The sequence below is a fragment of the Calliphora vicina genome, chromosome 3 (genome assembly GCF_958450345.1).
Source record: "Calliphora vicina chromosome 3, idCalVici1.1, whole genome shotgun sequence".
Lineage (NCBI taxonomy): Eukaryota > Metazoa > Arthropoda > Insecta > Diptera > Calliphoridae > Calliphora > Calliphora vicina.
Window position 1 is genome coordinate 80,662,484 of NC_088782.1, and position 12,269 is coordinate 80,674,752.

At 31.1% G+C, this 12,269-nt stretch overlaps 1 protein-coding gene across 1 annotated transcript in view; it reads right to left on the reverse strand.

Moving 5' to 3' along the window:
* Nucleotides 1–12,269, reverse strand: part of Ptp69D (Protein tyrosine phosphatase 69D) — a 378,030-nt gene that overhangs the window by 101,661 nt on the left and 264,100 nt on the right. The gene's annotated exons all lie outside the window — the stretch shown is intronic.

The following is a 12,269-nucleotide window of genomic DNA, read 5'->3' on the forward strand; positions in this document are numbered from 1 at the left end:
TAAATTAAATATTTTTTAAAACGGCAGAAATTGTTCAGATTCATTGCTTTATCGCAAACCCACATACAATAGCAAGAAAATGAGATATCGATCATAAAAATCGATTGATTCCTTTTGAATGTATTCAGAATTAAGTGAATTCGCTCATTTTTTTTATAATAAATATTTTATTTATTTATCTTCAATTTATATAACCAAGCCTTAGGGGCCATTAATGGCTAATAAAAGCTAATAAATAAAATAATTAAATATATTAACTTTTAACAAAAAAAATTTAAATAAAAATAGTTAAAAACAAGTAATTACAAAATTATTCAATTTTTTGTTTCTTTTAAGCAAACATTTAACCTTTATGTCAACAGCAGAACAGCTTTACGCACGTCAACAGCAACATACCTGGGTATGTTCATACGTTTTGTATGTCGAATGGCTGCCGTTAGCATAAAAATGCTAATATCTAACTCGTTTGTGGAAATTTCTGTATTATTTTTTTTATTTTGTTAGTGTTTACGCCAAAAACAACACTTAGCGATTTTCCTAATTTCCCTGCAATTCCTATTTTCCTCAATATATACTAATGCAGAATGCTATGTGTTGCAGTATAATTCCACTTGTCATTACGTACTAAATTAAACGTCAAGGGTCGTAAATACTTATTTTCGCGAGAGATACAAAACTAACTCTAACCTGTTCACATCGCTGTATTACTCCTACTTCTTCTACTTGGTAAGAATCCATCCTTCAAGCAATTGAATAAATAATTCGAAAATATCCTAATTATTTTGTTTTATTTCTTTCTATTTTCCATATTCATTTGTCCAATTATTCTGAGTACAAAATCTAAACGATTTTGTTTCGGCTCAGAGAGTTTGAACAACCTTCCAATTCATCCAGCCCTTTCCCCTTCACCCAGCTTCACAGCTCAACATTTGGTCCAGTACGAACCGGATTTATATTGGAAGATTCATCTAATTCTCCGAGATTTCACTCAGTTGTTGTGGATTTCCTACCAACAAATAGTTTTTCATCAGTTCTCTTCGACAATAAATACACAGGTTAGTTTGTTTTCCTTACATTTTGCATTGTTTATATTTATTCCAAAGTGCATAAATAAGAGTGTTTGTGAAGTGAAAAATATTTATCCAAATTTAAATAAATCAAAAGCCGACGGCAATTGAATTTCATCCACAAAAAATAAAATTTACATGTGAACATCGACATTGTTTCACACTACATAAATACTCTGTAAGAGTTTAACGAGAGTTTTTACTTCATTTGTAGTACGGAACAAATATACCGACAATTTTTCCTTTTCTAGTGACCCTTCGTAGGGTATTTCTTTCGTTTTTGTCGTGTATATTTGCTCCATTTCATTTCTTTTGGCTCCAATATATTTATTTGATAAATATTCCATTTCAACTCCGAGTAATCTCTTACAGCTCAATTCTCTTTTAAATTGTTCGTGGTTCAATTGCATTTCAATTCCTGTATGCTAGTATGCTTTTTGGTTAATTTATTTCTTCCCATCGAAAAATATTCTTCACACTTCAATTTTCCTTAATACTTTCTCTTAACAATTTGTTTAGTTTCTTTAAAAATAATATTAATTCTCATTATTAATATTGTATAGTTATTAATCCTATAATTTACATACGTTTGTCCGTTTGTATATCACACTAACAAGCATTGCACTTGTTTATGCGTGGTTACAGGCATTCCCATAAATACACTTGTTTGTGCGTATGTACATCAACACAACACAATTTCTTCATATTTTCTTTTTCTCCTACATTCTTACAATACGCAACTGATCATCATTAATCCTTGTGTGACCGGTGGGTGCATACAATTTTTGTAAATTATTTTCAACATTTTTTACTGATTTTATTTATGTTTAAAATTAATTTATTAAATTAATTGATATAATTCATGAAAATATTTACGGTTGTTGTTCAATAAATTAATTAATTTAATACATTTGTACAAATAATATTTATTTCCATAAATAATTTTTTCCACAAATTTTTGTATACAACAAATAAATTTTTAAATTTAATTGACATTCCTTGCTCCATGTTCCTATAAATAAGCAATATTCCTGCATATACATAGATAATATCAATTTAAATTTATTTAATTAATTTTTCTGAACTCCAAAGGGTTAATTGAATTACAATTGTAAACAAATTCTAGTTGCATTGCATTGTTGTTGTTTTCCAAAAAAAGTTGTGATCAGTTGATTTTAACAATCCAGTTCTGTAAAACAATTAATTCTTCAAACAAATATTTTCCGAAATATTTATTTTTCAATTTTGCATTAAACAAATAATTGATTACATTAGATTTTTTAGAATAATTCTGAATATTAAATCCTATTTTGTCCTAATTCCAAACTTCACTTTGTTATCAGCTGGTTGTATTTTTCCGAATTTTAATCCTTATTTCCACATTGATAGCCAATATGTCTCTCAATATTTTCCATTGTCTTGCCGATAGTATTATTGAATTTGATGCTGATTATAATGATAATCGATATGACATAAATTCCATTCATGCGCTCGAGGTCCACAAATCCGAATTGAAGTCAACATGGAGTCGCATAAAATCAGTATATGATGCATTTTCATTCGACAATGCCAATGAAGAGAAGGCATTTAAAGAAAAATACAAAAATACATATATTACTTATTGTAATATTATTACAAAGTTGTCCGAATTGTCTGATACCTTTGGTGTACAGTCTCCAGTCGAATGTGAAACAATTTCTACAGCTTTTCCACCAGCTTCAATCAGAAAGACCTCCGTTTCAGAAATTCGTGCAACTGCTTTCCAACCTTCAGAATCAAATTCTAAAAAGTTAAATAATTCGTCCAAATGTCAATGGTGTCCTAATGAACATCATCTAACACGCAAATGTCCAAAGTTTTTGCAAATGACTTATTCTGAGCGCATCAATGAGATAAAACGTCTAAGTTTGTGCCTCAATTGTTTCTCAAAAACGCATTCAGTCCGAAACTGTTACAGCCAAAATAGTTGCATCCATTGTAACAAAAGGCATAACACCTTACTCCATGAATATTGCGACACATCCATTCAACAATCTGTCCTCAGTTCTATTCCTAATTCAAATCTTGATATTGATTCAGCTCCCTATCAATCTAATTCCAATACTCTACAGTCCACTTATAGTTCCGGAGCTGAGATGGTCCAATCTTGCTTTTCCGAGAATTCCAAAGGTGTCTTTCTGGATACAGTAATGGTCGAAATTCGTCACTGGATCCTAACTGGATATTTGTCCAATGTCGCTAATCCCTCTTTAATTTCAAATTTTTGTCAAGTCTCTTGTGACAAGGAGATTTCTCGTAATTGGGAATTAGCAAATTTTCCGAATAATAAATTCAGTGACTTGGAGACTGTTCAAAGTAATCCAAATATCCGAAATATACTTTCTCATCCCATTAAAGATGTTAATCCCGAGGAATCTCCAAACAGATTGTCCAAATGTCTAGAAAATAAAAACTTTCAATTCCAAATTCCGGATTTCCAAACCATTCACAAAAGTCTAGTTGTGGAATATATTGATTTGGTTTATATGTTCAAAATGTTTCCGCAGTACATTTTAGATATATATTCCCAACTACGCGCTACTTGCACTGAATCATTTCTAACTCCTAATGGTTTAAGTACTCATGATATCCTTCATGCTATTCCGAACGTAGAAAATGGCTTAAACCTACTAAATCCAAATGATCGTTTCTCCAAGTATGCAGATGTCCACAAATTGGATCGACAAATCCTAGTCGATCTGAAGCATACTAATATCCAAATAATCCAATTCCATAGTAGTCCATACGTAATTGTCCGAAATTACGAATCAACAGTGACGTTCGGCGTTAATTCCTCGCCTATTCCTTATGTAAAAATCCATTTTGCATATTTTCCAAAATTGAATATTTCTGATTTGAATTTCTATTTTCTCCGTGAAATTCGTACTATATTTCATATTTTTCGATTCCTTTATCCCATTCATTTAATATTGCGTTTTCATTTTCTATTTAACGAAACTCGTAATATTTACCGAAAATCACGACACAAAGCACTCTGATTTAGTTTTTCCATTCCAACGCACTTTAGTAGTAACAATAAGCAAAATGAAAACAAACTAACTTGAATTTATCCTTGAATTTATATTAAATTTCAAATATTGTATTTCTTATTCATTTGAAATGTATTCCTAATTTTTTTAATTACTAATATTAGTTTTTAAGCTTATACATATTTCCTTTTCTCCTAGCAAAAAAAAGTATTTACGACTGTTCTATTTTCTTCCTACATGTATACTGCAAGGCGGGCGGAATGTTTACGCCAAAAACAACACTTAGCGATTTTCCTAATTTCCCTGCAATTCCTATTTTCCTCAATATATACTAATGCAGAATGCTATGTGTTGCAGTATAATTCCACTTGTCATTACGTACTAAATTAAACGTCAAGGGTCGTAAATACTTATTTTCGCGAGAGATACAAAACTAACTCTAACCTGTTCACATCGCTGTATTACTCCTACTTCTTCTACTTGGTAAGAATCCATCCTTCAAGCAATTGAATAAATAATTCGAAAATATCCTAATTATTTTGTTTTATTTCTTTCTATTTTCCATATTCATTTGTCCAATTGTTCTGAGTAACAAAATCTAAACAATTTTGTTTCGGCTCAGAGAGTTTGAACAACTTCCAATTCATCCAGCCCTTTCCCCCTTCGCCCAGCTTTTCAGCTCAACAGTTAGAAATAGAGAAAAGGTTAAAAAATTTTATGATAACCAGTTTTACTCTTACATTTAGTCATTGTTTTTTGAAAAAGAGGTTGTGTTGGTATGACAAAAAGTTTTTGCAAAGATACAAATTTTTAAAATTAAAATAATTTTTTTATTTATCAATAGTTTTTTACAGTTACATATATACAACGATATGCATAAAAATTTACAAAAGGTTTATAAACCAATTATAGGAAAATTTCCATAAAGTTGTATTCATAAACGATTGATAGCTTAAAATACCTTTGATAAACAATTGTTAAGTGTATAAATTTTAAAGTAGGTTCGACCCTACTATAAACCTACTTTAAGGAATTCGTTTTACTTTTTATCTTAAAAAAGAGGATTTTAAAGATAAATTTGGAATAATAAACGATACTATTGCAATTGCTAAACACTATTTCCACTCCGCTGGCGAATAAGTTCCATTTTAATAGTATACTAGCTGAACCCGGTCCGCGTTGCTGGCCCTTAGAAAACACCTGTTTTATATTGCATCTCGATTTTAATATACAGTTTTGGACAAAGTCGGTGATCCAATGAATTCAAAAATTCAGTAGGATAATCGACGGCTTGTGCTTCATTCATTACTGTGTCAATCTATTTGTATTTTATTGTTTTGCCAGGCAGTTTCAATTGTATTTGCTTATTGATCTTGTTAACATCATAATTTGTTGGTGCCAAAATTGCATGTTCCCACAGACAATCCGAATTGTTGTAGTTCGTTGTAAGACTTGGGAGTACTTTGTCGACAACGTCTTGAATATTCATTTGCATTTGGCAGAAGTCCGGAAATGAAATCTCATTTGTGGAGGGATCAATGGGAATTTTTCATATCGTCATAGGGAAGCGTGAGCAATGATCCAAATCTATGGTATATTTCGCCTTTAACTTTAAAGGTGGGCATGAAGCCGACGTCATTTGAAAGCATGTGTTGTACTTTTGGATATTTTGAAGGAAGTGTTTGGAAATAGGATTGGCGCCTGAAATTTAACTTAGTAGCAGCTCAGACGGCTCAATAACTGGTCGCAGAATAAATTTACCGTTCGAACAGCACATTCCCGGGGATTCCTTATTGAACTTCAAAATGCTGCAATGTAAGTAATGTTTGTTCATTGCGCCAATTAGTACATCCTTGTGATTCCTGTAGTTATCACACTTATTATAATAAAATCCGGGCAACTTTAAATCGATTCTTTCTCTTGATCGAGACATTCGGGAGCGAACAACTATATGCTGTTGAGGTGTTTCTGCAGCACACGATGAAGATGCACTGCTGAAGCCGTGATTCTCGTTCTCTTCCCGTTTCCGCGACTCTAGACGTAGATGCCCTTTCGAAAACAAATTTTATTTGAATAAAACCGTTATTTTTTATTAAAAGTGATATGCGGAGAGTTATTAAAAATTTTATTTTTTTAATAGATTTCATATGGAAATTTTTTAATAATGCACCTAATTTGCAAGAGTAAACAAAATTGATAATATAAAATAACTTCTATAGTACCGGACATGCGTTGAAATGTATTCCTTTTTTCGCTTACACCAAATCATTAATTTTTAGAATGATGTTAAGCAACAAAATGAAAATTGTCATTGTTTGAACGTTGGAAATAAAAAAAGTATTTATTTATACGACTTTACGGTGTTACACGCTATGCTTTTCTGAAGATTCCGTGAAAATTTTATCAAAACCGGTCCAGCCGTTTTTGAGTCCATATGGAGCATACATACACACATCTGTTTTTATATATAATGGCATTAACGGTATAATGTAAAAATTAGATTTTTACACACCTCTCCGCCCACAGACCGAATATCAAAAATCTGACTTTACAGTGCTACGCGCTGGGTTATTCTGAACATTCCCTGAAAATTTCATCAAAATCGGTGCAGAAGTTTTGTATATATATAGATGGTTTCAGCGGTATAATGTAAAAATTTGATAATGTCACGCCCCTCCGCCCACAGACCGAAAATCAAAAATCTGACTTTACAGTGTTACCCGCCAGGCTATTCTGAAGATTCCCTGAAAATTTCATCAAAATCGGTTGAGCCGTTTTTGAGTTCATTCGGAACATACATACATACACACATACATACCCACATACAAACATCCATTTTTATATATATAGATGATTTTGTTTGATATTCCTCCGGCAGTGAGCTACATGAGGTGCACAAGTGAGTTTGATTGCCATTTACTTTTAATGTTGTAATAAAATGTGTAAACATTGTGGAAGAAGGTCCACACAATCGAATATACCCACTCCGGAATTAAAACTATGTGTTTCCGCATAGAAATTCATAAAATGTTGTTAAAATTTAACAAAATGACAATAAAAATAAATTAATAAAACAAATTATAAAATAGTGATGTTTATTTTATCACAGAATATTCGTCATTCGAATACTTTTAATAATAATTGTAATAAAATATATAAAAACGTTTGTATATTAATAAATTTTAGCTTAATATAAATTTACTAGAATCAAATATAGATTTTTTCCCTAAAAATTAGTTTTTATCATCAAAAATGTATTATTACTAAAAATAAACAATGAAAAAGAAGAGAATTAACGAATATTTTATCCTAATGACAAGCAACACTAATAACGAAAAAGGAAAAAATAACTGAGAACCATTGCCAGCTTAGACAAAAATCAGTACATTAGTTATTGTGCCTTTAACAAACGTTTATGAATACAATACTTTTATAAATGGTTTTTAAAGCTAAAGTGTTCGTTAACAAAGTTGTGTTTTAAATCTACAATAAGGTTTTTTTATGCATATAGCCGATAGACTTTTCTATTAGATATAGAAAAATAAAAACAAATTTTGAAATTTATAATCAGGAATCCCGTAATTCTCAAAATAGTTTTAAAAAATCCCAAAAATACGATTTTTTAGTTTTTTGCTATAATATCCACACAAGGAGCGGGGTTATCGGAACCATTTACAAAATAATTCAGAACATATTTGGCCATCTAAAATAGTTTACTTTATTTTGATATCGAAAGAATTTGAATTTTACATAAAAAATAGGCGTTATTGGTGGCGACATGGTGTAGTGCTTGCCTACAAAACCAAATTTAAATCATGGTTTTCTAGTTTTTTTTTTAAATCAACCTCCCTCTAAACAATCCATCCAAGAAGCCCCCTGACCACTCCTCCACCTGGAAAAGTGGATAACATCATGGAAAAAGGTCAGGCACCCCGCCATCCCCTGGGAGAAAAAAGGTAGGAATCAAAGATCAGCAAGGTTCGCCACCACTACACCAAATACACAGAGGGGGTTGTTTCTAGGCAACGACAGATGGTAGCACCATTATCCTAGACCAGCTACAGCAGACCAATCATCTACTTAGCTGGTTCAACAACCGATTAACGAAAATGAAACATGGTGAGGAAGAAGATGCAGAATTTTCACAACAAATAGCATGCTTGATGTACTTCCAATTTTGGTGAAAAAGCTATGAATTTTACATTAGCTTGTCATTGGAGGGATGTTGTTCATTTTTGACAACTTTTTACTTAATAAATTCGATGCTTTCGATGCGATTAAATTTCGATTTTAAGGTGTTATTTTAATGTAGGTAGTGGATACCTATATTTTTTGGCATCTTGGATGGAAATATAAATAATAGAAAAAAAGTGATGTAATTGAGCATTTATGAATTGATTTCAATGTAGTTATAAAATTTATGAAACAATGGTTGATTAATTTTAATGATTAAAAAATGTAAAAATTTTTTGTATACCAATTTTTACAGGTTTTAATAAATTTTATAAAATTCAAAAAATGTAGGAAACAATTACATCAACGAAATATTTATAATTCAGTGTCAAATACCCATATTTAAAATCACATCTTCAGAGGTAGAAAAGATTCATTTGCAACTTTAGATGTGATTGAAATGTCATATGTAAAGATGCACTTCCATTATTTTTTGCTGGGAATCGATTGAAACCTTATGGCAGGCAACATCATACATGTATCCGAAGACCCGCTACAGCAGACCAATCATCTACTTAGCTACAACAACCGTTTAAACTGTAAACCGTTTATAACAATGGATTTAATGGCAACATCCGTACATGGAGACGCACGATACTCCAATAATTAGGAAGGACAGTGCAATCTACATGGGAAATACGCGAAAAACAACTACTTCAAAAATTCGTATAAGATGGAGATGCTTTGTGGAAGCCAAATGCCCCCAATTGGGGTAATGGAGAAAAAAAATAAAAAATTTGAATTGAAATTTTTTTCATTTAAAATATTTAGTGTGAAGTTAGCTTTTCAAAAAGTATAAATTCCTAATACATTGGCCCATAATCATAGTCAAACACTAAAGCCGGTTCTTTTTAAAAACAACTTTAAAATAAAAACCAGCTTTTTATTAATTTGCAAACATAGTCAAAATTAAAGAATGTTTTAAATTGAACCGACTTCAACTGGGTGCCACCGCAAATGTAGAAAATGTTTTCATACAATATACAACAAAAAACAGACAAGTGGCAACGCTGAACAGCTGACATACAAAATTAAAAAAAATCAAAAAAACGTAAACAATAAAAGTAACCGGGACATCTAAAGAAAGAAAGTTGTTTGTTGTGGAAAAATGGAAAATATAAGATTAATATCATAATTACGATATTTTGGTACTAATTTTATTGATATCTGTTCAATAATTGCAAAATCTCTACCAATATCTTGTAACTTAAACATTTTTTACTTTGTGACGAACTTTTTTACTCGGCGAAGAACAGCTGATGCTGTTGTTAAACGAGTTAAAAACAACTTCAGCTAGTTTTATATTTAGAGTCGACTTCGGCGTCAGAAGTACACTTTAACTTGTCTATGATGGACCTAAAGTCCACTCTTAAGTAAAGTCGAGTTTAATTCTCTTAAAATGTACTTTATTTTGAGTATGATTATGGGCCATTATCTTTGAAATTTTTTAGATAACTTAAAAATAAAAAAGGTAATTTTCCCCTAAACTAGAGAAAAATCGCGTTTTTAATTTTTTTAAATTCAAGTACATATAACTTTGGAGTCCGTCACGATTTTTAAATAACACTTTTTTTTGTTTAAAAATACATTTGTTGTTAGTCCAATAAAAGAAAAATGGAGAAAATCGGTATATATTTGGACCCGCTGTGGAGTAGGGTGGGTAAAAACGTTGAAAAAATACTATACTTTTCAATGTTATCATTATATTTGCATGCGTTTTACTATGAATACCGAGGTATGTATGATGTTGACGTAAGGATGCAACTTTGTAAATGGGCTTTATCTTCCAAACGGGTGATCCTATCCTAACCAAACTTGGGACAACTGCGGAAAACAGTTTTGGCTAGGATATCAAGTCGATCCGATTATCCAATTCAAATTTATAAAAAAAATATATTTATCAGTTTTTTTAAAAATCATTAAGATAAATAATAAAACAAAAATTAAAATGCATGAAAGTGCATATCTTTTAAAATTTGAGGTATAGTTAAAGAGAAGAAGAAAAAATTATAAATCATGTGTAACTACATAATTCATTAGTTTCCTTCGAAAGGCATAAGGCATAAGGCGAAAATGAGAAATATCTTAGATCCCTAGGTAGTGTATTCCATATTCTTTATAATCTTATCTGGAATGATCTTTCAAATATTGCGGAATGAAAAAGTGGATATAAAAATTGAGGGTTCCCATCAGAATTTATCAAATGAAAGTTGTCTACTATATAATCAGGGATACCGTTTACAAAAATCTTGTAGAAAAATATTAATAACATTATAGCTACATAATTATGAAATGAACATCGAAGAAATCTGTCCACAAAGGGAGTTACATGGTGACGTATTCCCAAATGAAAAACAAAAAAAAAATTAATGTAATAATGAGTTACCATCAAGATGAAGCAACATTTGATTCATAAAAATATGTTCAACAACTTATACAGAATCGGACAGATATCAGACGCAAATTATTAAAAGAAACAGAATCGCCTTCTTTCCTTATAAGAACTACTCTAGCCATTTTACATTCTTCGGGAAATACCGATGTAGTAATGATTGTGTGAACTAAATGAAGTATATGGGAAGAAAGAAATGGAAGAATAATTTTTAAGAATTTCAACGACATCCTATCATGACCTGATGCATTCCACTTAATTTTTCCAAAAACTATATACACAGAAAGAATTATTGCTAAAATATTTTCTGAAACTAATTTTATTTTCTATAAATATTTTTATAGATTCTATTAATGTTTTTGTTTGATTTTTATTTTAATACAACACTTGGGATAAAATAACAACACTAGCAAGTAAATGAGCGTTTTTGTTGTTATCATGTGCATCTTACTCACAATTTCGTTTGCATGCGTGTTTTTAACATGAGTTGATATAATTCACATTTGGTTAAAAATATTTGTTAAATAAGTAGTTTTTGTGTTTGTCAAAGACTTTTCAAAAATTTTATGATGTATGATAAACATCTAAAAACATTAAACACTGTTTTAGATGTTTATTTATTATTTTTTTCATTACTTAGCTTTTTCTTTGTCTATTTTTTATCTGGGGCCAAAACGTCGCACTCGTGATTGAATAAGCTTTCGTATGGAATGAAATTTCGTAACGTATAGAACAGGGGTGCCCACAAGTTCCTTATGGAAGAGTAAACACCAATGGATTTAAAGAAAAACTACCCAGCGGGAAAAAATGATAGGACTTCAATTTGTAGGCCTTCTAAAAGGCATACTTACACATTCTAAAAGATCCGAAACTCATTCCACCCTGCCTGCTCTTAGAAGGTGTTCAAGAAGCCCTATGAATCCCCATCTAATAACAAGTGAGCTTGTTGGCTGCCAACAGCCCATCATAAGTAGGCCTTCTCTCAGCCCTCTAATAGCAGCGAGTATGCAAGGCCTTGGCTCGCAATGACATGCCGTGTAAAATTGAAATGATTTTGCAATGCGGCAAAATGATTTTGCAAGTCCTTGTGTCTGCAAAATGAGGCATTTAGGAAGGCCTCTTTACTGCCTCTTTTTCCCGCTGGGTACTTTTTATTCAATATTTGTTGTTGTTAAAACCAATTCATACAAAGAAAAAAAACTCACTTTCAACACACAAATTTTTAAAATATCATACGATAAACAAAAACAAAATCTACAGTCGTCCATGTTTACCAGCAAAGCATACGAAAGTGTTATTGCTTTTAACATGCGTGTATACAGTGAAGAACGACGAAAAAAATAATAAGACAAAGTTGTTTGTGTAATTTGTATTGCTAGTGCTCTAGTGAGTATACAAAACACACAGCCTATAGCTAAGAGCAATTACAAAAACAAAAGAGTACCAAGAGTATAGGGCTTGGGCATGACTGGTATAGAATAACCAGATCGCGGCATACGATAGTGTTCGAATCGAAATTATTTTAAAATTGTAAAAGAGTTTTTGAAT